Genomic DNA, 15,829 nt, shown 5'->3' with positions numbered 1-15,829 from the left:
CACCCCAAGTGACCTTTGCATAGTCCGTGTCCTGGCTGCTGTCATTCCCGTGGCAGGGATGGGAAAATTCACCCTTGCTTCCTGATCCAGATTTTATTAACTAGATTGAAATTCCACCAGCTGCCTTGGTGGGATTTGAACCTGAGCCCACAGAGCATTAGATTACTAGTCCAAGGGCAATACCACTACACCGCTGTCTGCCCTCCAAACTGACCCGAGGACACATGAGCTTTCTAATGTTTTCCCTAACACGAATAGAATTGCAGTGGGGGCAGGTGGATAGATGCCAGGAAAGATGCCCGTGTGGCAGTAAGCTCAATTTTACTGCCCTCCCGCCACCACTCCACCACCCCCCCCCCCACCCCCCCACCCCAAGCCCTCCCTGCCAACCCGCCCCAAAAGAGCGTAATGTTCTGCCTCTGCTCTGGGCAAGTGGAGCATACAAGCTGCTCAAGTCCCACTTTGGGCAACATTCTCACCCCAACCTCATTTCACCAACTGTCAACTGAGAGGCTCAACTGCTGCTTCTGGTGGCGGGACAGTTTGCTCCTCCTCCCCAAACAACCAGTTTAATGTAGCAAGACTGGCACCCATCACAAACTGTGTGATTACTGAGGCTTTGCGAGTGTTATAAATATCCAATGTGTGACACAGTGGTTAACTCTGCTGCCTCACAGTGCCAGGGACTCAGGTTCAATTCCGGCCTTGGGTGACCATCTGTGTGGAGTCTGCATGTTCTTCCCATGTCTGCGTGGTTTCCTCCGGGTGCTCTGGTTTCCTCCCATACTCCAAAGATATGTGGGTTATGTTGATTGGCCATGCTAAATTGTCCCTTAGTGTCAGGCGGATTAACATGGTAAATATGTGGGATTATAGGGTTGGGTGTAGATGGGATTGTTGTTGGTGCAGGCTCGATGGGCCACATGGCCTCCTTCTGCTCTGTAGAGATTCTATGAGGCTCAAGGTGCCAGGCAGAGTGGTCCTAGTGAAGGTGGGAGGAAGGAGGTTCAATGGAAAGAGTAGGGTGGGGTTTCCCTGCTCGGATGGCTCTTGCTGTTGATGAGTCCTTCCATTAAGAACTGGGTGCTCAAGTAGGAAGGTGCCATCCCATCAGAAGAGTTTCCTCCTTCTCCCCATGTAACCAGACTAATATAGCAAGACTGGCACCCATCACAAATTGTGTGATTACGGAGGCTAAACGGGCAAGAATAAATACAAGAAAAAAGTAACAATCATCAAAGCAAACTCACCCATGGAAATGTATAAGAACTAGAATCAGATTGCTTTCAAGTGAGTTCCTCTTTAAATATTGCTTCCAACAGCCTTGATAAACCAGCGTCGCTAAACTTTACTAATGATTTCACTGCTCAGTGGGATTTCTGTGCTGAGGTAGATTGACAGGGAAATTACCTAATTAGAATCATAGAATCCCTACAGTGCAAAAAAAGGCCATTTGGCCCATCATGTCTGCACTGACAACAATCCCTCCCTGTAATTTCATGTGTTTACCCCAACACTAAGGGCTATTTAGCATGGTCAATTGACCTAACCTGCACATCTTTGAACTGTGAGAGGAAACTGGAGCACTCAGAGGAAACTCATGCAGACACGGGGAGAATGTGCAAGCTCTGCCCAGACAGTGACCTGGAGGCTGGAATTGAACCTGGGTCCCTGGCGCTGTGAGGCAGCAGTACTCATTACCGTGCCGCCCATCAGAACCACATCAGGATCCCAGTTTTGCATGTGGCAACACCTTCTGCTCACAACATGCCCCTGGGACGCCTGTGAAAGAACAGGCGGTTAAAATGGCCATGAGGAGGAATTGAACAAGAACAGGGCTGTACGCCTCGCGATGCAATTTTAACTCTGCTCCTGCCCTTTTCTCACCGGGACACTGGACTGGGCGGGTGGAGTTGGTGAGGGAGGAGGCAGTTAAAATTTCCTCTTGTGCCGAGGGTGCAGCAGAGGATGGGGGTAGGATACGGAAAAGGCAGAGAAAATATATTTTCTTGCTTCACCCGTCTAGAAACGGAACTAGACAAATGCCACAAACCACAAGCAACAGAGTGGAATATGCCTCAAGGTGTCCAATAAATCAAAATAATATGCGGCAGATTTCTAAATATTAAGAAATTAGTCTCAGTGATTTATGAGGACTTGCACATAACCAATGAATCAATGAAATACGCAGGTAACTTGAAAATTATTTGATCAGGATTAGCCCAATGCGTACTTTGATAATTTTGTGTAACCTTGATTTCTGCATCTGAAGAACATACTCCACACTTGACTGCAGACTTCTGTCTGTATGACTGATGCACATGTTTTTCCTGTAACTATAGCGGTTATACAGACAGCTGTCTGCAGCCAACTGCAGAAAGCCTGCTTCAGAGTGGCAGGCACTAAGGGTACACAATGTCAGACTTCTCCAGTGAAATTACACCACATCCCTCACCCATCTGCTCAAACTGATGGTGTCAGTTGGATCCATAATAGATCCAGAGCAGAGGGCATCGTGAATGGACAAGTCCAGCTTTCAATACAAGGAAATTTGGACTGATATTTACACGTGTTACGTCCAGCGAAGGCATCTGCTATTCATATCTTCAAACATAGATTATGTTCACATGGAAGTTTCTGGAACTGCCTTTTACTTTTGAAATGGGCACTGTATTAAGTCCTTGGAGGCAGAAGTCCCTTCATCAAAATCCCTTTATTTACAAGTCTGACAATGGCATACAGAGTGCATTCAGTTAGCAGTCAACACTAGGTAGGGTCCCAGAGGAACCGACACTCCCAGTTAGGTGCAAAGAGTCTCCCTAATCAGTCCATCAATTTGGCCCATAATCTGGGGAGCCCACCTCAATTGCTTGACTAAAGTCATTGCAGACACAAAACTCTTCAGATGGCTGCCAAGACTCAAGTTCCACACAGACTAGCTCACATTCCTGGGAAGTTCCTAACTGATTCACCCTGGGCAGAGGCTCACTCCTTGAACAGACATGTCAAGACAAGTACTATGTGTGGAACTTACATTTTCTATTGTTCATGGATTTATCAAGAAACACAAGTCCGGATACCATGGCCGGAATTTTACCACCCCGCCCGCCATGGAATTCGGAGCAAGCGGGGGCGGACGACGGGAAGGTTTGTTGACCTCGGATGGAAGTTTATGGCTTCAGGACGAGCGAGGTCCTAAAGTCCTGACTCATGTGTCTAGGTTTGAACTTTAACAACTAGGCAGAAACCAATTCATCCTGAGTAAGTGTGAAGAACACATCCATTATTTCATTGTACAGCTTTAAACTACTCTGAGTGGATAATGACAGTTGATCATATGATCAAAACTTCACTTCTGATACCAAAAATCCTCTATTAGCCAGAGACTCAGAGAGACATGGGCTTTCTGTAAAGAACGCCACTGAAGAATATCAGCTGCAGACCAAGACCAGTAATTCTGAAGCCTTTTAAATCTTAAAGCCTGTTTTAGCTTAAAAAGCCTCGCAGCCCGATTCCTAAATCCTAGTCCACCTGCGAAGAAATTGGGCCTTCTGACAGAAGTCACTAGTGCCTAACCCCATGGGCATTCATCTCTTTGAGGGAAACCTGCAATAACTTGATATCTGACTTTAGCTATTTGAATTTATTTAAACTACAATTCAACAATGGAAAAGACTCCATCCTTTCATAGAAGGAGGCCACTCGGCCCATTGAGTCGGCACTGACCACAATCCCATCCAGGCCCTATTCCGATAGCCCCGCATATTTACCCTGACACTAAAGAGCAATTTACCATGGCCAATCAACCTAACCCACACATCTTTAGACTGTGGGAGGAAACTGGAGCGCCCGGAGGAAAACCATGCATACACGGGGAGAACGTGCAAACTCCACACAGACAGTGACCCAAACCTGGAATCGAACCTGGGTCCCTGGCTCTGTGAGGCGGCAGTGCTAGCCACTGTGCCACCGTGCCACCTGTAATGGCTGTTCTCCTACAACAAGCCAGACACATGAACTATTCTTTTGGTTACTTGGTAAAGTACACTATTCTTTCTTACTATGTTTTTTCTAGAGCACGTTTGTGTATATGAGTGCTGAGTGATTGACACAGGGCGGAATTTTCTGACTGTTCATAGCAGCGGGATTTACCTACGTAGTGAACAGAGATTTGGCTTGCTACCAAATTCTCCGTCTTTGCTGTAGCAGGACTGCAGTGTGAACAGGCAGTAAGATTGCGCCTGTTGTGTTTAGACTTTGAGGTGAATGGGTGAAAAATAATCCTCTTTATTTAAACTCATGGCAGCTTGCTGCTGTTATTTAAATTGACCGCACACACCAGGGGCTATGAAATACGTATCTTCCTCCCTAGAAACCTCGCTGATTATGGACTGTAAGGTAAAGGGTACAAGCGTTGCAGTTCACACTTGACCCTATCTGTAATGCATGCAAAATAATGGCTGCATGACTATTTCTTTGCACCTCTACCATGGGTCCAAAACCAATTGTAGCACCAACTACTGCAACACAGCTCATCCAGAAAATACTGCTAAATATCTTTGATCAAATTTAAAATTGAAGGTAAAGGTTTATTTATTAGTCACAAGTAGTGTAATAATTCCACAGAGGTGAAAATCCCATCACCAAGTTACTTTATTTACACCACACATCTGTACACAGCCAATTCTCCAGTTGCACCCTACAGAATGCAGGGTGGGAGTTTGACATACCTGCTTTAAATAGGAAGAATGAAGCTCCCTGATTTAACCATCAGTTAGATGGTACTTCATACTCTAGCAAGCCAACCTCATTAGCCTGTCTGAAGTCATCACAAGTAGGCTTACGTTCACACTGCAATGAAGTTACTGTGAAAATCCCTAGTTGCCACACTACGACGCCTGTTCAGATACATGAGGGAGAATTTAGCACGGCCAATGCACCTAATCAGCACATCTTTGGACTGTGGGAGAAAACCGGAGCACTCAGAAGAAATCCACACAGACATGGGGAGAATGTGCAAACTCCACACAGACAGTGACCCAAGCCGGGAATCGAACCTGGGTCCCTGGCACTGGGAGGCAGTAGTGTTAACCACTGTGCAATCGTGCCCTCTCTAGGGAATCACAGAATCTACAGTGCAGAACGAGGCCATTCGGCCCATCGAGTCTGCACTGACCACAATCCCAACCAGGCCCCATTCCCGTAACCCTAGGTATTTATCCTGCTAATTCCCCCTGATGCTAGGATTAATTTAGCATGGCCAATCAACCTAACCCACACTTCTTTAGACTGTGAGAGGAAACCAGAGCACCCAGAGGAATCCCAAGCAGAGAATGTGCAAACTCTGCACAGACAGTGACCAGAACTGAACCGCAGTCCCTGGAGCTGTGAAGCAGCAGTGCTAACCACTGTGCCACCGTGCCACGCACAGGAAGATGGGAAGAAAGATGAAAAGGAAGAATTAACTTGTAGTTACATTGTACCCTTCATGACCTCAGGATGTCCCAAAGTACTTCAAAGCTAATTAAGTATTCTGAAGTGCAGTCAACGTTGTACCAAAAGAATCATGATGGACAATCTGTGCACGGCAAGGCCCCACAAACAGCAATGAGATATACGACTAGGTCATCTGTGGTTGACGTTGGTTGAGGGATAGATGTTGACAAGGAGACTCGGAGAAATTCCCTGTGCTACAATCCTAGCTGATATTAATACCGAGTGAAATCTGGCCTGATAGATTCTAACTTTCATTTCCACAAACCACGGAGGAAAGTTACTGAACAAATTCCCAGGAGTCAGCTGATGAACTTTTTACAAAGAATAAAACATTTATTAAAACAAGAAAAATGAACTACATTACACCAGAACTAAAAGTTGGACAGCTCTCAATACAAGGAGACAATTCAATTATTCAGATCCCGTCACACTAGCTATATATTTTAAGACATATACAAATTAGGAAAGATAAAACAAAATTACCATATCTATCTTATATTCTAATATTTTGGGTATGTGTTATTTGTGAATTAACAGGCTAACTGTGGTCAGACATATCGCACTCCAAAGTAAATGACAGATGCTGCCAAAGCAGATTCCATGGATTTCTCAACAACCCACCCAGATGTTTGTCACTCTGTGAGCTAACTGGTCTCACTGAAACTCTGCTTTTCTCATGAAAATTTCCAATCTCCATGTTTGAAGACATCGCCTTGGAATTTTCTTCAAACACAGTTCCCACTTGAATGGCTTCAACAACAATCCACTTCTAGGCTTTCAATCTCGCCTCCTGAGATTCCTTCCTCCTGGATCTCTGACAGCAATCAAGCTTCACCTTCCCAGCACAGTTTCAGATCTTCAGCCATGCCAAGCCAAACACCATTGCCCCCAGAAGGTAACCTTTGCTCTTGCAGCCTACAATATGGAAGCACCGACCTTTGGCTGCCCTCTCAGATCTTCTGGGCTCCTCCGAAGCCCTCATTTCAAGTCTGATCACAGCAGCTCTTTCTTTAACTCAAAACGCTTTTTTTCTGCTCCTATCATTTATCTTGTAGGATCTTGTACGATTTATCGGTAAGATCTATCTATAATCCCTGTCTTTGTCTCTGCCTGAGACTTTTTTCTGGGACTGCATCCTGTCCCACTCCCTCGTCTTGGACCCTTCCTCTCCATGTGCTGCTTCCTGGACAACCTTCTCTCCAAGGGCATTCCAGTTCTGGTCACCTCACTATAAAAAGGATGTGGAAGCGTTGGAGAGAGTGCAGAGGAGATTTACCAGGATGCTGCCTGGTTTGGAGGGTAGGTCTTATGAGGAAAGGTTGAGGGAGCTGGGGCTTTTCTCTTTAGTTCAGAGGAGGATGAGAGGCGACTTAATAGAGTTTATAAGATGATGAGGGGGATAGATAAGAGTGGATGTGCAGAGACTATTTCCTCACATGGATGTAGCTGTTACTAGGGGGCATAACTATAAGGTTCATGGCGGGAGATGTAGCGGGTTATCCAAGGTAGATTCTTTACTCAGAGAGTGGTTGACTTCCTTTCCTGTACAAAGGTGCACAGTAATGGTTCCCGGCCTCAAAACTGTCAAGTATACTAACTGCACATGTGCAGTCCTTTCCCAGCCAGTGCAATGTTCAGAAGACCTCAGTCCCCAACCTAAAGGTGGTAAAACACACCGAATGTATGTCCGTCTTCTTGTGTGTCCATCTTCCGGCCAGCATGAGCACAGGAGGCCCAAGGCCTGCTGGAAGTTGGAATCCCTGGCCTCCAAGCACCCGATATCTGACTCTGATTTCAAATTAAGGTTCAGATCTGCACTTCTTAACATCTGCGCTTCTTCAAATAGTGCTGTTGAATCATTGTCATCTACCCGGGAGGGCTAAGCCTGATTTAACGTTGCACCTAAACGATGATACCGCTGCACTCTCTTGGTATGGCACTGCCAAGGGTGTTTCCTTCTCTCATTTTCATTTCACGGGGCCCTTCTTTGGTTCAGATGGATCCGCTGGAGTTGAGAGTAAGCAATCTCGTCTTTCTTGTGTTTACAATGTACCGGGCCCGCACCTCTTCCAACGCCCTTCTCTTTGCAACAGTTTGCAGCTTCCTGAAGCTAGTAACACTGTGGCATCAAATCCTGTTTGCTCAGATATTATGCAATAGGTAAGTGACTTTGACGAATGTAAAGCATCCATGCCACATAACAGAAAAGCAACTAGAACCTGCTGCACAATACAAGAACCTGTAATCATAACAGAGCGCCTAGAAAAGCAAGGCCCGTGTTTGACGCAACGTATTGGTATTGTTTACAGCACCGACGCCTGCCTACGAGGAACTCTCATCGGCAAAATCAAACATTCAATCGATCGGTCAGATTTTCAGTTCTATTCGACTGGGCCAATTAGGTGATCGCATCACCGCAATTCTACTTTTCCATTAAAACCATTCTTTGATTCATTCAAAGAATCGTACTGAATGATGACTAATTTGTTAACTTTATCCTCAGATGATCTTGCTCCCTTTTCTCATGAATTTTTTGTGGAAATAGCTCTACTTAAACCGAGAGTTGCCGATGTTATCAGATGAACTGACTTGCAGTTAATCCTTTCCCAATTTCATGGGCCACCTTCCAATCGGTGAATACAGATTTTTTTCCCCTAAAGGGCACCCCCGTATTTAAATAATGTATAATTCTTTTGTGAGATTTATTTCAATGCTCTGTTTAAAAAAGGAATATTAATATTCCTGGTCTGAGTACCATGTGCAATTAATCAATATTTTCTGGATATTCAACATCTTAAAACTTGCTGTACTTTAACAGGAAATTAACTTAGTGTGAGATTTCAGAAGAGCCTCAATTATTTTGCTGGAAGCTGTGGTTAGATAAGGTAGGAAAGACTTGCATTTTCTAGCACCTTCCCCATCCTCAGGCGTGCTTTCCAGCTAATGTGTCCTTTTTGAAGTGTCATATCTGTGGTAACACGGGAGATGTGGTACCCAAATTGCACATAACAGTCATCACAGAATCCCTATGGATTCTATGTGGGCAGCATGGTGGCACAGTGGTTAGCACTGCTGCCTCACAGCGCCAGGGACCCGGGTTCAATTCCCAGCTTGGGCCACCGTCTGTATGGAGTCTGCACGTTCTCCCTGTGTCTGCATGGGTTTCCTCCGCGTGTTCTGGTTTCCTCCCACAGTCTGAAAGACATGCTGGTTAGGTGGATTGGCCATGCTAAATTCTCCCTCAGTGTACCTGGAGTGGGCCAAGTCACTGAAAATACAGGAAGTAGATAGATTTCTAGACTCTGAAGATGTCAAGGGATATGAGGAGAGCACTGGGGCAAGGTGTTGAGATAGTGGATCAGTCATGATCATATTAAATGGCAGAGCAGACTTGAAAGGCCAAATTGCTGCCTCTGGCTCCTGGTTCCTATGTTTCAATGCTGTCAAGGACATGTCCATTTATAAAGGAAATGTTAAGGAGCTGTCAAAGTTTTTCACAAAGTATTAAACCCGTCAAACCTACCAGGAATAGTCCAAGGATATTGGGCGGCACAGTGGCCCAGTGGATAGCACTGCTCACAACACCAGGGACCCTGTTTGATTTTGGCCTTGGTCACTGTCTGTGTGGAGTTTGCACATTCTCTCCGTGTCTGTGTGGGTTTCCACCGAGTGCTCCAGTTTCCTCCCACACTCCAGAGATGTGCGGGTTAGGTTGAGTGGCCATGCTAAAATTGACTCTAGTGTCAGGGGGATTATCATAGAATCCCGACAATACTGAAGGAAGCCATTTGGCCCATCAAGTCTGTACTGACCACAATCTCACGCAGGCCCTATTCCCGTAACTCTCATTTACCCTGCTAATCCCCCTGTGGGATGAAACCAGAGCACCTGGAGGAAACTTACATAGACACGGGGAGAAAGTGCAAACTTCACACAGACAGTGACCTGAGGCTGGAATTGAACCCAGATCCCTGACTCTGCGACGCAGCAGTGCTAACCACTGTACCACCATGCCGCCCACAATGGTGTAGGGTAAATGTGTGCAGTTACGGGAATAGGTCCTGAGTGCGACTGTGGTTGATACAGATCCAATGGGCCAAATAGCCTCCTTCAGTACTGCAAAGATTCTGTGATACTCGTTGGGTTGGCATGGAGGGGGCAAGAGCAAAAAGTGATGGGGACATGGGAAAATGGGGGTGGGTATAGAGGGTAACTAATTTGGCATGGTGAATGGGGGGACAACATACTATGCCATCATCACACTTTTTTTTTGTTTTAATTTTATTTCTTTCTCTGAGTTACAAAGCCAATGTGCAGAGTGGACAGGGTAAGCCTTAATCCATCTCCTTGCTTGCACCAAAGACCAATTCAAATTGAATCTAATTTGTGGTCCCCACAAGAGGCAAATACTACATCCAAGGTGACAAGATAAGGCACTGCACCTGATCTCAGGCTTGACCTGGCATTCGATCTTAGCCAAAAGCCAAGGATCATGCCATTATTATTTTGCAAAAATATACTTTTTTCCTAAAATATCTGAAAGAGCATTACAAACATTTCAAAATGGCCATCACGCAAAGTGAAACAAAATCTAGGTTCTCTACATAAATCATGTTGCATTCTTGAGGTGCTTCAACACAGTCAAAGAAATATTACAGACATTTCAAAATGATCATTACAAATGGTGCAAAGGCATTTAAGTTGTCTACAGCAAGTTGCACTCTGAGATGCTTCCATACAATTGTTATGCTTGGAATATTCATTGTGTACTTTCATGGTGAGTCATACAGTCTGAGGGAGTTCTAGATAATTCCCCTTCCCTCAGTGCTTGACAGTGGCCTTTCCCCATTCATTCCGACCACCACCTCTGTCATCAAGTCCTTCAATAACAAGACAAGCCGATCACATAGATGGCATCTACTGAAATTGCGCCCATATTACACACTCTATACACTGCAGCATATCCTGTAATAATAGCATACCATGTAGATTATGAGCAATGTGACGTCCCTATGACTAACAGAAGTTAATTCCCGCGAGTAAAGATTAAGAACCACAATAGGAAATGAGTCCCCTGGGTATGCAGCACCAGAACAGATGCAAACGCTGCCAATGACAAGACGAGTAAGAGTTTCAACAGACAGACTAATGATTTCCTTTACATCTGAGATGAGTGTAAAACTGTACTGTACCTTCTCAGGGAGCAGCTAATGAGCAGTGACAAAAAATATCTGCCGCTGCTTGTGATCTATTTAAACCGAACCAAAGTGAAGTGAGTTAAATGCTTGTTAAATGGAATGCCCTGATGGATATGAAATCGCCCCATTTATCAGACATTTCCACAGCCAACACCTCCATTAACCACATTTCAATTCACTGGCCTTAACTCTGCTGAAACAAGCACCTTTGTTTTGCCTAATAAAAGGATCGGCAGACTGTTAAAAAAATAATTAAACATTTTTTTCTGTGTTCCTCCTAACAATACTATCATAAATAATATCGTTGCCATGGTGAGCGCGGGGCAATGGTTGCATCTATAAAGAAAGGCATCAATTTGAAGTTGACATCACCATGGGGAAACGTCAAACGCACGTTGGACGATACATGTGTTCGATGTGTTAGAATCCCACCAGCCCACCTCACCAATAATCTGTAAAAACAATATTGCTACTTGTGGCCCTTGGAAACATTAACCAGCTCCCTGGCAACTGGATTATAAAGGATGCAAATCTGCTCTAACAAAACCACAGTCAGTGAAATGTTCAACAAAATAAACTGGATCCACTTATTTATCTGACAGAGGATACAGCAGAAATTTAGTGATTAAAAATAGCACATAATGAATGCTTTTTGTGTGTGTGTGTGTGTGTGTGTGTGTGGATGGGGCGGGGGAGGGGAGAGAACAAACAAGCTTTGCCCACATTTGTACGGATGGATAAATGCTACATCTCCCCCAGAAATAACCTTCAGCATTCTCAGGAAAGACAGCTTCAAAAAAGAGCAGCCACTATTTTTGTCAACTGGCCACAATTAGTGGAACTCCCTCAGCAAAAAAAAAACCTGTAATTAATGTTTGTATCCTCAATAAGTCGCAGTCAACACTTTTCGCAGCTATTCTGCAGCGCAACACAAAGGTTGGCCGTTTGCTGCGTTTACCAGAGTGAGACTTAGATCATGAACATTACAGGCTTAATATCCGCCACTGCCTCCCATGAACTGCTAGGCTGTCCACAGGGTGGGGGGGTGGGTGTGTTAAAAGGGCTGGACTCCATCGGATTTCCCTCCATATTGTTGCTGTCTCCACCAATTCCTTGGATCAGCAGGAGAATGGTGGCAGCAATCCCTGGGATATAGGCAGTGATTCCTCATAAACATATATGATGGGCAGGAAAGAAAATGGGGTCAAAACAGAGGCAGGGAAGGGAGGGGTCCATTAACATAAGAACATAAGAACACAAGAAATAGGAGCAGGAGTAGGCCATCTGGCCCTTCGAGCCTGCCCTGCCATTCAATAAGATCATGGCTGATCTTAATTAATTAATTGTCAATGAGAACAATCCAAGATGTGCAGGTCAAGTTGATTGGCCATGCTAAACTGCCTGTCAGTGTCAGGTAAATATTAGCAAGGTAAATATGTGGGGTTTGGAGATAGGGCCTGGGTGAGACTGTTGTCGGTACAGGCTGGATGGGCCAAATGGCCTTCTTCAGAACTACAGAGATTCCTTGTTTCGACCCCTGTTCTGAACTAATTTCCCTTATTTCAGCTGCATTCATAATAGTACAAAAACAATTGGCCCTGAACATGCTGTCTGTCACTGGTGTCACACATGGAATCTTCAAAGGGTGTTATTAATATCTTCAGATGGTTTTCACTCCATTGCATCTGATTTTGTAACTTTCAAATAATCTTGGCAATTAAATATGTTTGTATCTGCGCAAAAGATACGATATGTAGTCTGACCTTTGACTTGGAGTTAGCCACATGCCCTGTAAATGGACCCTCATCTCTGGCCTCCAATGCTCTCTGGTTCCAAGTAGTTACTTCTCCATGGAGATGGTGACAGCCCAGACAAGTCCACCAGCTCACAGAGGATATTGTGTGGATGGGTGCGCTTGAGTGACAGGAGTCAACCATCTCCCATTCTACTGCCTGGAGCCTGTTGAAGTGGGCCATGGAAACCCACACTAATGTCCCCAGTTGGAGGGACACAGCAGGAAAGCTGTGTGGATAGCTGAGATCATCCGTATGGATGCATCAGGTACTGTAGGTCATCCACTACAGCAGACTTCCTCTCCAGCTACCTCAACTATTGACTGGCCACTGGTGCTGGATGAACAAGCTAAGATAGTAAGGTAGACACAACATGAATCTTCATCACTGAGTCCAGTTCACATGCTGGTGTCACTTTGATCTCCGCAGAATCACACTACTTCCCATTGTCCTGCAACAGTGGGCTAGTGGCAAAGCCACAAGTGCAGATCTAGTGAAAGTTATAGCTGGGATCACCCCTCATCTGACTCACAGGTTTGGGTCATTCTCCACCTGAACAAAAACCGTAGTCAAGTTTGACAGATTGCTGAGTGACTGATAAATTTTGGATCGCACTGATCATCTCAGTACATGAGTTTGAGTTATAAGGAGAGGCTGGATAGATTGGGACTGTTTTCCCTGGTGCATAGGAGACTTAGGGGTGATCTTATTGAGGTCTATAAGATCTTATAAGTTCTAGATGGCATAGGTTTAAACCTATTCCATCTAGGGGAGAGATAACTTAGCAGTTAAAAGAATAGGTGGCATGGACAAGTTGTGCCAAAAAGGGCCTGTTTCCATGCTGTAAACCTCTATCACTCTTTGATCTCACACTCAGTTAGGGATGGGCAATAAACATGCTGACCCAGCCAGCGATGCCCACATCCCATGATTGAAAATACGATTAGGTATTGAAACAGCAAGAGAAACAAAGCAGATTAAATGGTGCAAAATTTAAATCAGCAAGATTGCAAAATCAGCCACATCAGGATAGTCTCAGCTTGTTCCCAGACTATGTCCTGACATCAAAAATGGATGGAAGAAGCTTCAGAGATTTTTATTCAGTTAGACCGCTGACAAAAAACAAGAAAACAGCAAGACTGGTTTGCTCAGAACAACATAAACTCCATAGGATGTAAGAAATGAATCCTGTGATCAGCATCAAGGAAAGCAGCATTTACCAATAGGGCCAAAACCTTCAGACAAAACCAGGAAGAAAGAGCAGTGTGGTGACAAAGCTGAAGAAATCCCAGGCTGGAGTTTTACAGCCCCCAGGAGCGGCATGAATATTATAATGACCTCAGTGAGGCCCATGAGGTGGGCATCTTGGAGTACGAGCTCTCTGATTGAGGTAATGATTGCCTGCCCAATCAGGGAGTGTCACCTTGAGGAGTGTCAGGGCTACTGACACTCAACTCCAGGCACCAGGAACAACAGTGTGCTGACAGTGCCTGTTATACTCTTACCAGTCTGGCCAGATGAGATTCCAGACTAGGCTGGGCCTTGGAATGCAGAGCAGAAAAGTCTAAATGCACCAACTTCTGCCTTCAACGATAAGAACATAAGAACCAGGAACAGGAGTAGGCCATCTGGTGCCTCGAGCCTGTTCTACCATTCAATAAGATCATGGCTGATCTTTTCTTGGACTCAGCTCCACTCCCGCCCACTCACCATAACCCTTAATTCCTTTACTATTCAAAAATTTATCTATCCTTGCCTTAAAAACATTCAATGGAGTAGCCTCAACTGCTTCATTGGGCAGGGAGTTCCACAGATCCACAACACTTTGTGTGAAGAAGTTCCTCTTGAACTCAGTCCTAAATCTGCTCCCCATTATTTTGAGGCCATGCCCCTAGTTCTAGTTTCACCTGCCAGTGGAAACAACCTCCCTGCTTCTATCTTGTCTATTCCTTTCATAATCTTATTGCTTCTATGAGATCTTCCCTCATTCTTCTGAATTCCAATGAGTACAGTCCCAGTCTACTCAGTCTCTCCTCATAAGCCAACTCTCTCAACTCCGGAATCAGCCTAGTGAATCTCCTCTGCACCCCCTCCAGTGCCAATATATCCTTTCCCAAGTAAGGAGACCAAAACTGTACACAGTATTCCAGGTGTGGCCTCACTAGCACCTTATACAGCTGCTTATACAGATGGATGTTGGTATCAGCAAATAACCACTAAATTCAATTATATGGCTTTCTTTTCTACATTTTAGTTGAGTTAAACTCAACCAAAACATCTGAAGACACAGCAATTATCATATAAATGCACTAGACTATCACTGGGGTGGCATGGTGGCACAGTGATGAGCACTGCTGCCTCACAGCACCAGGGACTCAGGTTCGATTTTCAGCTTGGGTCACTGCCTGTGTGGAGTTTGCATGTCCTCCCTGTGTCTGCATGGGCTTCCTCCGGGTGCTCCGGTTTCCTCGCACAGTCCAAAGATGTGCAGGTTAGGTGAATTGGCCATACTAAATTCTCCCTCAGTGTACCCGAATGGGCACCAGAATGTGGTGATATTGTGGGATTTTCACAGTAATTTCATTGCAGTGTTAATGTAAGCCTACTTGTGACGCTAATAAATAAATTTCAACTCTACTAATATCACCAGCAGCAATTTCTAGATTCCAGGGTTAATGTAGTGGATGAAATTGTCAACAAGACCACAGAATAATGATTAAAAATTATCAGAGGTTTTGAACACATTGCATGAATTTTGCCATCAGTCCTTCACACAAAAAAATGGGATCTTAAGAGATAGGAGCTGATTTTAACTATTGATGCACGCTGTATACTAGTGGGGGCAAGCGATGCTTCCACTGACCACTCATTGCAACTGCTACGAAGTCTAAGCCTCCCTGAGGCCTGGGTCTCATTGGTATGCAGCCACTGTGCTATGCCCATCAAACCAGTGCTCAGGGGCAGCTTACTTTTTGAGTAGGCCAAAAAGTGTTTATCTCCTCTGCTGGTTCGCAGGCGTCAGGATGGCTGACCAGCAGGATTGAGAATAGGCTGAACATCACAAAATGAGGTTAAAATTTCTACCCAGTTTTTGAGTTGGCCTCTATCAGTCTCTTTAAGGACAGTTAGGCTGCTCAACCCCAATACGAACTGAAGAAGATTTCCAGGATGCTATGTATGTCGTAGGATGCCAATTTGCAAATTAAAATGTTTCTCTGCCTAAATCAGGCAGATGCTCCAGATGTTTTTCTCAGGACCCTACTCAAGATGACTGCAGCTGGAGCATCAATGAACTGAAGAGGTTGTGACCCATTTATAGGCTGCTACTGTCCTGTTTATAAC

General features: G+C 44.8%; 1 protein-coding gene across 3 annotated transcripts in view; it reads right to left on the bottom strand.

Moving 5' to 3' along the window:
- Positions 1–15,829, bottom strand: part of maml3 (mastermind-like transcriptional coactivator 3) — a 487,731-nt gene that overhangs the window by 98,878 nt on the left and 373,024 nt on the right. The window lies entirely within an intron of this gene.

This window comes from Carcharhinus amblyrhynchos, chromosome 1 (assembly GCF_965287045.1).
Source record: "Carcharhinus amblyrhynchos chromosome 1, sCarAmb.v2.hapA, whole genome shotgun sequence".
NCBI classification, from domain to species: domain Eukaryota; kingdom Metazoa; phylum Chordata; class Chondrichthyes; order Carcharhiniformes; family Carcharhinidae; genus Carcharhinus; species Carcharhinus amblyrhynchos.
This window is presented reverse-complemented; position numbering and strand designations above follow the sequence as displayed.